The sequence below is a fragment of the Phaenicophaeus curvirostris genome, chromosome 3, assembly GCF_032191515.1.
Source record: "Phaenicophaeus curvirostris isolate KB17595 chromosome 3, BPBGC_Pcur_1.0, whole genome shotgun sequence".
NCBI lineage: Eukaryota > Metazoa > Chordata > Aves > Cuculiformes > Cuculidae > Phaenicophaeus > Phaenicophaeus curvirostris.
Genome location: NC_091394.1, coordinates 61,803,164 through 61,819,015, shown reverse-complemented (window position 1 = coordinate 61,819,015; position 15,852 = coordinate 61,803,164). Strand labels below are relative to the sequence as shown.

Here is a 15,852-nt window from a genome sequence, read left to right as displayed (position 1 = left end):
AAAATAATCAGCTATGAATAACAGTTCTCTACAAATGCAGCAGTAGGAAGAATGCATCCAAATTGCATGCATGCAAAATTTGGCCAAGATGTTTAGTTTCATTTTCATTGGATACATTAACTTTTAATTCCTTAGTGAATAAATGAAAATATTTCTATAATAGTGTTCTAGATCACAAAAAGATTTACAGTACAGAAATATCTACTTTATGACCTGAACACACAGAATTATCGTCTGTACCGTTCAATTTTTTTTAGTTGAAACAAAAACCTTCCTCTTTCCAGTCTGCAAATGGATACAGAATTTCTAGAAGATATTAAAAGAAAAAATAAAGAACATCACATGCATCTAGACTCCCTGACATAGCTTCTGATGTGTGTAAGTAAAACCACTTTTCTTGATTATCTTGTAGCTCAATAACCTAACAATTATTCATTTCAGCAAACCCATAAATAACACTTAAAACATAAACTCCATTTTTATTCAGTGAAAACTACCATTTGTTGAAAAGGTTGTTTGAGTAATTACTTTGCATTCTTATTAGTAATGTGGATTTATAGGAAAATCAAAACTATATTAATTATACCATATCCTCATTATATATTAATAGACTCAGAAACCAAACATTTTGTGCCTCACATAGTAAGGTCTAATATTTATATGAGGCTTTGCAGCAGCAGCCAACACAACATTTAGCTCTAATGTACCTACTTTACTGTATTGACTTGGTGCTCCTGGGACCCATGATCTCAAATCCCAGCTGGGGATGCAGATACACTGCGCTGAGCCTCCAGAACAGTGCCTTGGGGTTTTTCTCTTGTCATAAGGGGTCAATTTTTGTCAGTGGGTCCAGTTTGTGTTTTGAGACATCAGTTTCCAGATGCAGCATGTGTGTCTTGTGCCTACTTCAGGCAGAGCTGTAGAATTCTGTCACTTTAGTGAGAAGAAGACCTGAGAAGATGCAACATCTCGAGGTCAGAGATATGCAGCTTTACAAACACAGGCATGCCCAACCCCCTCACAAAGCTACGAGCTGGAGCAATAATATCTCATGCTCAGAGACATGGTAACAGGAATGCTGCTTCTTGCACTGCACACAATGTATTTGCTTGGCTGAAAAGCTTTGGTAGCTGGTGGGATCCAGGGTTTGGGTTATTTTTTCTGGTTGTAAGCCGAGAGTGCAATAACTGATCAATTACAGCTCCATGACAGTAGCTCTTGTAGAGCATGTGTCAAATTCAGACACTAGACTTGTGAGATTAATTGACCATTGACAGCTTCTGTAACTTAATTGAGTTTACTGCTTTTGGATCTGGTTGGTGTGTGGTCCAAATTATTTATTTTGAAGACTGTTAAAGATGACTGAAGTAGCCCAGCAGATGTTGAAATCTATTAAAATCAACATGAATCTTAACTATGCTGATTTATCCTGCCAGGGACTGCTGTGCTCAGCTCCAGGATGTTCCTTCAAGAGAAACATTCTCCTCAAAATGGCCTTAAAGGAGTACACCTTCCCTTAAGAACTCATCTGCTGACTGATCTGGAGGAACCTAGAGAGCCCATAGTAGCATTGCTCACATGCAATTTGCCACGTCACTATCCTATCATACAAAGGGGTGGGCATCTGTCGTATCACTGCTCCCCCCTGTCATATACTTTCCATATCTGCAGGAGCTGTTAGATGCCTTGGCCAGCATGCCCTTGTGAGATCCCAACTGAAAGAGAGGTTAGGGATGAGAACTACTGAAAGGACAAAGCCAGTCCCACTCCTGAGCCCAGGGACCTTAAGCAGAGTCAGTGACAATGCTGGAGTCAGTGCGGGCCTCAGACCATTGGAAGCTGCCACCTGGAGTGGCCACAGCCTCATGGACCGGCAATGACTAACAGTCCATGCCAGGTGGAGATTTCAGCCCTCTCCCTTACAAAGTCCCAACCCAAGAGCACAGAAGGGACAGATGCTCCTCTAGAGAGAGTTAATTCCTCCCTCCCACAAAGGAAACAGCAGATCCTGGTGACTGCTCTTGGTCTGTTTTTTAGCTTTTCTAAGTTCCTTTTCTTGACTTTACTATCCTTATAAGTGTTTGCAGCTCAAGCTGTGTCATCTGAATATGTCATTAGTCACTGAATAGCCAAGAGAAGAACAGTCAGCTGGGGAGGATTCAGGACTATATAATACTGATCTCTGCCCTCTGTAGATTATGAATATTTTTCTAAGTGCCTCTAATTTTAATCTCCCAAGCTGTGGTTTGTACAAAAATATATTCAATGGCCTCCTCTCTAGCACAATATCTTTATATTAAGGATTTTCTCTTTCACCTCAGGAAGTCAGCTTTGTGGCAGATCATCTCATTTAAAATCTAGTATAACAACAGTGGCATTTTTCTGTGGAAAACTGGAGGTACCACAGGTGATAGATTCAGCTTTTGCCTCTGTCTGGTTACAAGTGTTGGAAATGGAAAAAATAATTTTGAAACACATTGCTGAAAGTTCAGATCTTTTCAGTTAGTGAAAGCAAGTAATTCACTTCTGCCTGTAAGTAATAATTATCTGTATAGAAACCATAGAGATGGAGAAAGAAGCCCAGCAGGGTAAAAGAAGAATGAGAAATCCTGGGATTTTCTGAAAGCATTTGAAAGGATCAGTAAGCAATCTGTCTGTATCTCCTTCCTGTCGCTGTGCATACAGGATGGCAACACAATAGGGAAATGCATAAAAAGTTCAATAAAATAAAGCAGGCATCTAACAAGCAGTGCATAGACGACTCTCTTGTGATTCAGATAAGGCCAGTGGTTAGAGACAGGTTCCAGCTACAAGGAACAGGACATGAGTAAGGAGACAGAGCCAATGTTGTTTTAATCCTGAACTCAGAAGAGTGAGATTTTTTCAGGGCTTCTCTAGGGTTATGCAGGGATCGGATTTTTTGTCCACATGAAAACATAAGAAGGGGCATAAGTCAGACCAAATGGTAAGAGATATAGACCAGGTGCATCTGCCTAGGTCCTTACTGAACTTCTGAACTCGTTCATTTATGTGCTTCCCAAGCCGGGCACCACAAAGGGATGGGAGCCTTTTCATTGGCTTCCCATTGGTTGCTGACCTACAGCTCTAAACAGAGGAAGCCCAATGGCTCCTGGTGACCGAGGGGGCTATTTTCTGTCCTCCACTTTGTTGTGCAGTGGGACGGATCATCAAATTTTCAACAAGCTCCAGGGCTGGCTTTTAGGGATCTTATTTTTAGTATATGACCAACACATTCATCTCTTTCTTTTCCTTCATTCATCCTCTGCACTAGTTTGGTTATTCAATAGCAAGGCCCTCTCAAATGAGGCAGTGACTTTAGTTTCAGGAGGCTGGGAAGCCACTACAGACAGCAGCCATAAGCAGATGCTTATGGAAAGACCCTTAGAAACAGAACAAATACAACAGCACTTCCCATCTGTATACTGACTCTCTGATACTTCTCCCTGCACTACCCTCCCAAGTGTGTTTTTTTTATTGTACTGTGAGCAATTTTTATTCAGTAGATGTTCCTATTTTTTTAATGAATCATTAAACTGGTCTACACTTACCTATCCTTAGACTTAACGCTTTCTGTTCAATACCATAACAAAGACATCTTTCACAATGCCAGGCCTTCCTCCCAAAATTGTTTCTGATAGGCAATACAGCTTCATCTGTAGCTGGTGCCCTGAGCACTGCACCTCCCCTATCAGCCATTTCACGCGGGAGTGAAAACACACCCTATCTGCCTATGATATCCTCTTAATTTCCTTGTTGCAGCCCTTTTCATTTCTCCCTGGCTGTTCTCTGACAGCTGCAGCCCAAGCTCCAATCTGCTGCAGGTGGCTCTTTTTGCCCTTCAGGCTTTCTTCACCATTGTGATGCATTAATGAAGTAGAGCTCCCTGTCAGACTTCATCAGCAGTCTTGTGAAGGCAGAATGAAATCACTTCTATTGACCCACTGGCATATTTATAGGCTCCTTCTTTTTGCTGAGTATGGCAGTTATCACCTTTCCATCCCCATGTTGTGTTTATTCAGCAGAAAGCTAAATCACATCTGTGCACTAGTGGAGCATTAATCAGTAAACGTAAGCCACTCATAAAGACTGCCGAACCTATCTAATTACCAGAGCTGGGACAGCTCGCAAGACCTACCCCTCAGAGGGGTTCACAACCCCATCAATCCACAGCCCTCTTAAGAGCGCCCAGCAATCTCAGAGACTTTTTCAGCACTCTTCTCGCTAGACTGTCCCCTAAAGTTTCCTGGGGACGTCTAGCGAGAAGAGTGCTGAAAGTCTCTGTGATTGGGGTTTAGTGGTGTGGATTGTGGGTTTGTTAACCACCTTCTCACCTTCTTCTATTTATCAGGACAGAATTGCTTCCACTTAATCTGTTCCCATGCCTGTGCTTACCTGTTCCCCTTAACAATTTTTTCCCCCCTATTCTCCTCTAATTACCAAAATCAGTCACCTTTTGTGTTATGTGAGTTGGAGTCTATCACACTTGCAAATGTGTAAGTTTGCATTATAATACTAGATAGGGCATAACACTACATCAGTATGGTAATATTTTCAGTGATGATGCTTAAAGAGCAAAAATGCATGATAAACTTCGTGTGAAAACTAGTTGATGTATGCATATCTACGATAGAAAAATGGTACTGTCAGACAATGTTCGTATCATTTGTTCATGAGATTACAAATTTGGCTGCCTAAGCTAGCTCTATGGATATATACATTTTAGCTGGTAAAAAGCTTCTGACTCAGTCTTGCTTGATTCTGATGAAATTAGCAGTTCTCTCTCTGAGTCTCAATTAAATACTTTATTTTCTGAAATTTTATCAACTCCATCTAGAAAATATTAAATGAATTAAAAAGTGGTAAACCTAAAAATATTAAAATAGGGAAGAATCATATTCTGGGGATATTTCCAGGCAGTAACTTTTCTTAGTCCAGTGTTAGATTCAACAGTCAAGAGGAAAATCTTGGAGGTAGAATTTGCCAATGGCATAAAAAATTATGGCATAGTTGAAAGGGAACAGCAGATACAAAGTGGGAGCTGCTTAGACCAAAATGAGATAACAAGCAAAATCCTCTAGCTGGTTGTGGCCTCCAAGTTTATTACATGCGAGAATGTAAAAAGAGAAAGCTCCAAGAATTATTTCACTAACTAGAAACCCTGTTTACTGTGAGAAGCTAAAGATACTCTGTTTATTATGTAATATTCAGCAGGAAATATGGTCAAGAAATTACTCAAATGGGATATAAATTTCAGATGTTAGTAAACTTATTTATCTAAGGAGATGAAAACGTAGTCCAGGCCTGATCTTAGTCTCTCATGATGAATAAATTCAGCATTGGAATAAGACCTAAGATCAATTTAAAAATAAAGGAAATCAAGAATTAAAACACATTTGCATTGGTTTCTCTATCATTTATTAAAAGCAAGATTACAAATCCTCCAAATATAGACATTATATTTCAGCCAAAATTTACTATATTTGATAGAGAAATTATTTGGTATAATTTTACATTAGACAATTTTATATCCAAGTAGGTAATAACTCAGGTCCTTTGAGGGTACCCTTCGCATACTGAACAGTGATCTATTTTCATGTCCAATAATGGGCCTCACTTGAACTCTGAAAATTTTACTGGTGGTAAAATGGATAATTAAAATTTTAGGGGCCCATCTAAGATACTAAAGAAAATTATTAGACCCAGGATGAGATATCTTAGAAATTCATATTTGCATCACTAGAATACAGGTCAATAGGTATTGGTTCAAGGATCATGTTAATTGCACACAGTCGGGAATTCAAGAAACTCAAATGTAGATTATTGAAATAATTCCTTATTGGACATGCATCCTTCTTTAATTTACCTGACATCAGTTTTAAGGAAACCCCTGGTTCTAATTACAAAGTTATGAATATAGAGAAATTCTATTTGGTGACTTTATTATCTATGTATTGAGATGAACTTTTGGCTCTTCTCATCTGAAGGAAGGCCTAAGCACTAGTCCTCATGAATTCTTTCTGATTAAGGTGTTGATTTAGTCACATGGTCACAGTTTGTTGCCTTCTCTAGGAGATATCATTGAACTATAGTGGGAAAACAGTAGATGACCACATTCCATCTAAACCTCCCTCCCAACCAATCATTGCTGGTAATTTAACACTGATAGAATATAAGGTTTTCTTATCCTTAACGTTTATTTATCAGGTCTTATTTTCTTTATCCACAGGACAAAAGAGTGGTCTTGCCCTTGAATGACACTATTTCAAGTGATTTCTCAAGATTCAGCTCTGTTTGTAAAAAGCTTTAGCTATTTCCTTAGAAAAGTAAGCTAGAAATCCAAGATAAGCCTTTATTTATGACATCTGAAATCTTTCAAATGCAATAGACTAGTAAGTAAGAATTAACAAGACTTCATTATCTCATTGTGAGGACTAAGCTTATTCCAAGAAAAGCCAAATGAAACGAGAGGATCTTCCTCTGGGATCTGAGTATTTAAAAGAAGCTCATCATGTACGTGGAATTAATTATACTGTGTTGAAACAAAATGAGTAACTCAAACAATGCATATTTTTTCTGGTGGGAAAAAGAACAGAAGTTTGTAAGCAGCCTGTGATCTCAGCATCGATGTCCACTATATATAAGTTACTTTGACTGCTTATTCCCGTGGGAGAGGGTCTATTGAGCAGTGGAACTGGCACAACCAAACATTAATTATGTTCCCTCTCTTACCAAATAAGAAAAGGAAGGCTGTGTCTACATGAACGTGTATAAATACAGCTATAGAATCAGAATCATGAGCACACAACACAGTTATCACAAAACCACCAATGACCTCTCTTTCACGGTAACCTTTCCCACAGGTGATGTCAATTCAGCCTTCAAATGATGAGGATGTTAGGGAGACAGAGAAGGCTCCAAGCGAAGATTATTTTTGCTAGGGTTCCTCAGTTCTCCATGTATCCAAACTACATCTAAGCTGTATCTGAACTACATTTTGACATTTGAAATAATGATTCCACTGCACTCTTTCAGAAGATCACTGAAGAGTTGCTAAGACCAGGCAGTATTTCCTGGTCTTACAGTTCCCAGCTACCAAGACAACAGCAAGTGTACACACGTGTATGCACACATGAGTTCAAGTCTTTTGTCCTGCTACCTCCCACTCTCCAGCATGCACTGGAAGCTGTGAATTAGGCAGTTTCCTCTTCTCTAGTTGATTCAAGAGAATTAGAGACTTGAGTAGTGTTCTCTTTGGCCTCATTTAATAGTTTTGTCTCTACATTCCAACTTTTCAAATATGCCAGAAAAAAAAACACACAGTGAAGGTCATTTGTTGCTCACCATCTCTTCTGACAGCTCATACCTCTCAAGATTAGGTGATTGGTCCTGTCAATGCTAATTTTACTTTCAGCAAGCCAAACACGGCTTTAGCAGTACCGTACAAAACAACTTGATCCTTTGGATCAAATGCTGGCTGTTAGTTAACATAAAGTGATCTCAGGTTTGTAATACTTTAGACATAAATGGTTTTTATTTGGCTGCACATGCTCAAACAAGTTTCCTTGCATCATCAGGTCTACACCCAATCTTGTTCTAAGGAATTATTTCTACTACTTAGTGTTGTTCCCACCATATGCAGAGACGGCACTGAGTAGTCTTTACAGGCTGCACCAAGAATGGCTGTTAGTGTGAGTTTCACCACAGCAGGAATTGAGGAATTTCATCCAAGAAAGCAAATTGATAGGGTTATCTTGAATCCTTTTGTAGTCAAAAATTATTCTAGGAGCAGTCTGTGGAGCAGATAAATCAAGTTTATTCCCTGGATACCACTTCTAAACTAATTCTGAGTCAAATAACTCAAACAATACAATCTTTGACTCCTGCAGAACACGGGAGGTTGTTAGCATGTATGATTCCAACCTATGTTGCAGCTAAAGCCAGCAAAACCTTCTACCTATGCCATGAAAGGACCCAAGGTAAAACAATTAAGGATGCACCTCAAAAGGAGGCTCTAGAAGATTGTGATTCGCTCTGTGAGACACTGAAGTATCATATACACATAGAAATGTTTCTTCTATGACATGCTAATTTTGAATTGTCTAGAAAATGAGGCATTGCTAAACATTCAAAATTACATACAGCTGATACAGGAAGAGAAAAAAAAGCAAAGAATAGAAAAAGAGACACAATGGCACAACTGCCCAAATGAAATGTAAGTATCTTCTTGTATTGCTAAAAAAAGTCAGCAACAGGATCAAGGAAATGTCATACATCAGAAGATGCTCCTGTCTACTATGTAGTATCATCCTCTGCTATTACTGACTTCACTGGAAACTGATAAAACGGAAACAAAGAGGTTTCATTTGCGTGATCTCTCTCACCCTTGTGGCTTGTACACAGCACGCACTCAGCTCAGAACTGGTATTCCTGTTGCCACAGTGACTGCTCTACTCAAAACATCTTTGTTGCTGTTATAAGATACACCACCTTATTATAGCTCAAAATCTTTCATAAACTCTTCCAAAGCCCACAAACCTTAACATCTATATTATCAATGTATGTACTTCTCATACTGTAGGTGTTTCAAGGGACAGCTTTCTCTCAATGCCTTATTGACCACTGTCATATGAAGTTACGCTGCTACTGAGGCAGTGAGGGTTAATGCTATTCCATGTATTTTGACTAGACGGGAGAAAGGGTGGGGGTGGAAGGGATGGGAAGAAGAAGAAGAGAGGATAATAGCAAAATGTGACAAATGCTTTTCTCAGCATTATGTCAAACATGTTTACAGAACTGCACAATTAAGAAAAAAAACCTGCACTGGAGTCCCTAATTACTATTCTACACAGGGCAGAACACTTCTTCATTATCCCTTTTTGAATTGATTGTGTACATCAAACAGTCAAGATATAAATAAAATATGCCTGCATGCATAATACCCTCACATTAAAGCAGAAGGCAATTAACCTATGATTTTTCATTAATTAAATTAAAATAGCCCTCTGAAAAGGTCTCAAATCAAAACAAGTTCCTTACAGAGTATTTTTTTCTTGCTGTGATGCAAATAACTTACTTGTAAAATCATTGGTCCAATGAAATTACAATAAACCTCCCCAATTTTATCAAAGGCTAAAAATTTTCTTCTATGACTCCGTTGTTCAAAGTGTTAATCCCAGTTACAATATTGGTTTTATTTTTCCATCTTTAAAGTAATATTTACAGATGCTTGCCCACTATTTGGCACATTGTTTACATTTTTTTTTTACTAATTATGATAATGTGCTTTGCAGAATTTCAGCAGATATTGATCTGATTAGAAATTTGGCAAATAAGATCTGACTCTAAGAGTAGGTCAGTTTTCTCCTCTTAAATTCATACACACAATAACAAAATCAGTTATTGTAAGAGTTTAGTAGCACTTTATGGTCATCTCCTGTTAAATGAGTTCAGATTACATTGCCAGAGAGAGGTAAGGGTAAGTCTGCTTGTTGTCTAATAAATAAACATATTTCTTGACATCCTAGAGACACCTTCAGAAGTCTATTTGCTTTGTGGATTGTGAGGATACACTATCATAATACAAAGGGAAGACATAGTACATCCGAGGATACTCACTAAATGGTAAAAAAATGTTTAATGCAAAAATTACTCCTTCTAAGATATGCCCATTTCCTTTCCTTTGATTTAGGGGACAGATGCCCATACAGAGTATTGAGGTCACAGGTCTGGATGGAAAACAAGATTTGGGTTATTTAATAACCATAATAACTACTTGTTATGTCAACAACATTGAAAATAAGCCATTGGAATACGAGCATAATTTCTTCAATACAGATTTCATATGCCGAGGTAGGAGAAGGAGAAGGTGGCCAGGTTCCCTTTCCTAAGCATTGCTGAGAGCCCAGAGTCCATAGGCAAAAAAGTGCAGAGAGCACTTACTGCAGGGAAGGAACATGCTCTAGCATCGCAGCAAAATCCAGCACATATTTCAGAAAGCACAGCAAATCTATTGCCTTTTCAGGGCCGCAGTAAGTTTCACAGGAGCAGCAAAGATTGATGGAAAGAGAAGCACAGCACGTATTCACAGCATGCGTAGGATGTTGTATACTGAAACACAAAAAGATAAGAACAGATATTTTGTTCTTTCTACATTTTCAGACATCAGGAAGTGGAATGTCTTGCTTCAGGGAAGAGAATCATCTTGGTCCATATTTCTTTGTCTGAAAAATGGGGACAAAACTGGCCTCACACGAGTGCTGTAAGAAGACACACATTAAGTTTGATTTATAAAACAATGAGTTAGTAGAGACTAGCAGGTACTTCTGTTGTGTCTTCAGGTCATACTTGTTCACAGCTTCTCTTTCACATACCACACAAGCCCCAAGGTTTACACTTTCTGCTAGAGAGAATCCCAAATTTCTGGTAGCCTCAGACCTTCAGCACTACTTCTGCCTCTTAGCTGTTGGGAGGTAATGCCTAGACATTGCTTTTCTTGGTGTTGCTTGTTTAGTTCCATTCATACACTGATAGCCTGGCAGTTAATTTACACTACTATATGCCTTTGTATTCAGTATTTGTGGTATGTTTGCCTGGTCTCCATAAGGAATTAATATTAGATGGCCAAGGTCCACTAATCTTGGTCAAAGTAGAGAAATAAATAGTTAAAATACATCATACTTACCTTTCCTAACAACAATACAGAAATCCATCACACTTTACTTTTTTCCTTTCTGAGATTTGGTAATTTAATGAGAAATAATGATCAGAAATTTCACATGAAGAACTGCAGTTCCAGCTACCCATTTTTTGTTAGATAGTTCAATTGATTAACAGTCTAATTAAACTCAAAATAACTGGTCTTCACCTGTTTTTAGCTTTGAAGATAACTGCTTCTATTTCAGATCTGAAAAAGAGCTTATGGGTCTGGAAGCTTGCCTATTTTCTCCAGGTATGTGACTTGCTCTGATAAAAGATTTTACTTCTCCCACAAATCTTGCTTCACTTTTATTATTGCGTGTGAGCACAATTGACACACAGTTGTCAATCCAAACCTATTTCCTTCCCAGAGCAGAAAATAAATGCAAACTCTTACCAGGTCACAGCAGAGGCTCAGTCAGAAAATTAACTATACTATCCATATCTCTAAAAAAGCTACCCTATTTTTTAGCTTGAAATCTTTCATTATTTATAAAAAAATTAATTGGAAAAAAATCAATGTTTTAGGAAGCATAAAGTGTTAGAAGTCGGGCAGAAAACTATCAAGTACTGCCTTCCCAGTCTAGTTATCAGGTATTTTGTCTAATGAATTTAACTCACTCTCTTCCTATGTAAGTACTACAAGATACTCATTCATGTTTCTCATGGAAGACAGCTTTCATCTCCTGAACTGTCATCCTAATTTCTTTCCTAACAAGTAATTTGAGTTATTTTCTTTATCCCAGGGTAAATAACTCCTACTGTTCTCTGTTTCGGCTTTTCAGCAGAATGCACCCACAGTGCAAGAGGAGAGCTGTAGACTTGTTGCAGTAACTAAACTGATGCTTTCTTGCACAGTAACTGGCCATTCCTATAGAATACTAAAAATAGTTGCCTATCTCCATTCCTCAGTCAAAACAAATGTAGGGATCAGAGTAGATTACAGCAGAGACACTACCATTTGTAAAACAAAACATAATCATGAAGGCTACAGAATACTTCTGTATTTTTTTGGCTAGAGTCATTTTATAAGCTCAGCTACATCTCTTTACCTGTGCTATAAAAACCATTAGGCCCAGAATACAGTCACTGTGAACTGAATGGTTGTGCTTATTGCACTTTTGAGGGATTTGGATGGAAAAGGCATTTTTTGATTTTTAAGCTTTAGGAATTATTTTTTAATCTAGACAGGAAAGATTCAAGTGAGGGCAGAATGGAAGGGCATGTATTTCCATTACAATCCATCCTTTAAAAAAAAACCAAACAAAAACCGAAACAGAATCCAACAGCAGCTTATAAGCAGGACATGGATTGGGTCAGCATTTCACTTCCAAAATTACCTGAAATTTGCATTTCTCCTTTTTTGTTAACACTTTCTTCCTCCTATCAATTGGCTTTTTTCTCTTGAACTGCTCTTTTCCTAAATGAAATGAATTTGACAAGTTATATTTCATTCAAATTTGTGATGTGTAACTGTCTTTTAGCAGTGAAGTAAAGCAGCTGAAAACCAGTTTCTTAGACACCATAAGTGTATGTCATGTGTTCAAACAGAAATGGAGATTTTTTGCTTTATTTCAAGCATATGAAGAATGTTGTGTTTTTCATGGAATATTAGTCAAAAAAAATCTGCTATAAATTACCCCAAATACAGGTAATTTTCCCACTTTTCTCCCCAATCCTCCAAGAATAAAGAGCTTGTGAAAAGATACACAAAAAGTGGTTTGCAAACCAAATATACACAGGGAAATTCTTTTTGGCTGCAAAATACTCCCTCACCAGAGTCTCAGGAGAGTTGCATAAATACAAAAAGTGGAATTGCAAACAGCTGTGGTGTCATAGACTATCACATGTTTTCCTATGATTATCAACTAAGCAGACAAACAAAAGATGAGAAAAAGACACTGTTATCAAATTCAGAAGGGAGGAGGTAAGGGGACTCTGTCTGATGTTTTGCCTTAATGGGGAACTGTCACAGTCAGTGTCACCTAGAAAAGCTCATGCATGGAACAGCCAGGGTAGGCAGACACATCACGTGCCAGGGCACTATCCTGAGATTTTTTTTTATGCTTAGGATACTTCAAGATTAAATGAACATTTAGGAAGGTTATGAGTCACAGATAGTTCCGCTGGCATTCAAGTATTACTTTTTCATAGATAGGAAAGAAATAATGAACATAGTCAGAGGACTCCGGTTACATAGAGTTTCCTCAGAGAGGAGTCTGAAGATTTGCCATAAATCTACTGCTGATTTTGCAGGGCCAACAGGATCCAGGCAAATACACCTTAAATACTACTCCCATAAATCATTTCCATAAACATAGTGGGAAAAGCAGGAACATAAACACTAATACCAAAATAATCATTAAAAATTTAATTGGATGTAAAAATGACATGAAATAATGTGCTGGATTATCATGAAGGCATGCCCAAGAGCTCCCCAGATCAAAAACTGATCCAATGTTCAAGAAAGCTCTGCATAATTTCAGCTCAATGACAAATTACTGCTTGACTGGACAGTTATTCAAGTAAAATTTCCATCTACAAGCACTGGACTGCATCTATTATTAAAAAAACAAATTATGTATCACTGGCATTTCTTCATGTTACCCATTTTACCGTGAGAGGAAGAAAAAAACGTGACAGATATTAAAGTGTTCCAGTGTGAACACAAGCTCTTGTCACCCTACCACCTGTCAAGAGAGGAGAAAAGAAGTAAACATTAATTTAAGATAGTCTAACCTGATTAAATAAAAAAATAAATAGATATGATTCCAACAAACTGTACTTTTATTAGATCTGTCATTTGCAATCACTGCATTATATGCCCTTACAATTCAAGAAAAGCAGTAGAAAGTGTAGCATTACAAATTCAACTGATGTAATGAAATAGATACATGGTGTCTTTTCAACAAAGAAGGATCGTGATGGAATTCAAAGCTATTAAATTAGCTTAATTCTTGTCTCACACTCTAAGCATGCATCTACAGTCTGAGCTAAGAGCAGGTCTCTCAGAGGATTTCCGTGCTGACTTTCATGACCTGTGTAGTTTCTAGCCTATTCCAGCCCCTGTTAGAGTGCAGTCAGATCATGTTTAAGGTATTTACACTGATCTAGGGGACGTCCAGGCTCAGGATATATAGCAACCAGTGTTTAGGCAGTAATGCACCAGGTGTTACAACTCTCGATTGCATAAATGAGAATTAAGACACACATTGTGGTGCCGACAGTGCTGGAGTATCTCACTGTGGTGAGCTCTGCATCTTATCCTAAACATAAAACTTGTATGCAAATAATATGCAAATAAAGCCAGTCTGGTCTCAGAAGTCAGGCTGGACCTGGTCAGCTTAGCAGTATGAATACACGTTAAAAGGCACAGAGCTGAATGTGTACTCCAAGGAGAAAGGAAATTATTCATCTCTCAAACTGCTGCCATGGCTTTGAAATCCAGAACTACACTGGGCATCTCTAAAATAATTTCTATTACTCTGAGGCTATAACGTAATTTATAGCAAGTAGCTGAGGTGAATTATTCACCTCTTGGGAGGTGAATAATTTTGCACAGAGCTTCTGCAGGAGGGAACTGCCACTAGAGATCGAAGTGAGCAGGCAGCTAATGGTGCAGAATCCTCTTTTGGCACCCAACAAGGGACCAGGGGAGGGTAGAAACTGAACAAACAGCTGAAGGAAGAGAGACCATGAAGTGCAAAACCAGACACACTAGACAGTTTCTGTGTTGTGACAGATCTGCTGTAGGAACTTTCTAATTTCTCTCCCCAGATAGTCATTGCTGCTCCCATTACCACCGGAGGTTTCCAGGTCTTTGCTCTGCTGGTACAGGTCTTTGTATAACTGCAGCCTAATCTAGCACCATGGTGGGCTGGGGTGGGGAGGCATGTTTTTAACAATTGTGCTTGTTTTCATGTCAGCCATACCTGTGAGTACATGAACCTCGATACTGAGGAGCGCACAGGCAGATTCAAGCCCCAGAGTATTACATGTGCTCTATGACCTCAGCCTAAAACCACCCATAAAACAGTGGCTATGAGGACTATTTCAGTCTATAAGCAAGAATGGAGGCAGCAGACTACAGCCCTCCCCCAGTCCTTGGCTTTTCAGTGTTGTTCTTTACTCTGTCTTGCATGCAAATATAACAAATCATAATCCAAGCTCTGAAAATGTAAATGCATAAATGCCATTTAAAATGCACTTTCTTTGCTCATTCCATGGATGCAGTGTAAGAGGGCTGCCTGTGGAGACCTCCAGCACCTATGTGCTAATTCCCATAGGCTGTATGGGGGAGTTTTAAGGCTTCGTTCCCTCACGCCAGACAGGCACAATCAATCAATAACCTCATCCTCTCATAATACTTGCTCTGCTCTCAGACAGAGGAGCACAAAATCTTCCAAGAAAGAGAACTGAAATGTTGCCTCTGCAGTTGAAAGGTCCTTGGGCAGGAAGGCTGCTGCAGGCACTTTTGTATAGCACATTTCAGTCTGGGTGTGTTGTTGGGTAAGAATGAACATATCATGTGCTGTCTCCACATCCCCCGTGGAAATCAGCTGACTGGCTGACTGCACGTCACACGTTTAACCGCACCAAAGCATTATCTTCCAGAAGAAGTGGGGTCTCCATTTTGATCCAGGGCTTTTTTTTTCCCTTTGACCGAATTTTCAGAAAACATACCACTTACCTGCAAAGATATAGAATCATAGAATAAGCAGGTTGGAAGAGACCCACCGGATCATCGAGTCCAACCATTCCTATTAAACACTAAACCATGCCCCTTAGCACCTCGCCCACCCGTGCCTTAAACACCTCCAGGGAAGGTGAAGGACATGTGTAAGTATTTCTCCTATTGCAAAAGGGCCTTGAGGTATTCCTCCTTGCTCTTCTTTGAAGTCTGCTCACGTTACCCAGGGTATAGGCTAACTTCATGTGTGGAGAAAATTAACTCTCTTCAGCGGGGAAACTCCAAACACAGAGGTACCAATAGCTGGCCAAGTAGAGTCAGGCAAGCAGAAATTCACATACTTTGCATAAGGTTATCATGTCAAGGGTGACAATCCATCCTTAACACACCACCAGAGTCAGGGCAGGTTTTTGGTGTTCAACATTGCTCACTTTTCGGCAGCATCT

The 15,852-nt window shown here is 38.9% G+C and overlaps 1 long non-coding RNA gene across 1 annotated transcript in view; it reads left to right on the top strand.

Annotated features, from left to right (window-relative positions):
* Positions 1 to 15,852, top strand: part of LOC138718608 (uncharacterized) — a 63,647-nt gene that overhangs the window by 27,661 nt on the left and 20,134 nt on the right. The window contains exons 2-4 of the long non-coding RNA XR_011337118.1: positions 285 to 378; positions 912 to 974; positions 6,248 to 6,344. This is a non-coding gene — a long non-coding RNA (uncharacterized lncRNA). The remainder of the gene's footprint in view (positions 1 to 284; positions 379 to 911; positions 975 to 6,247; positions 6,345 to 15,852) is intronic.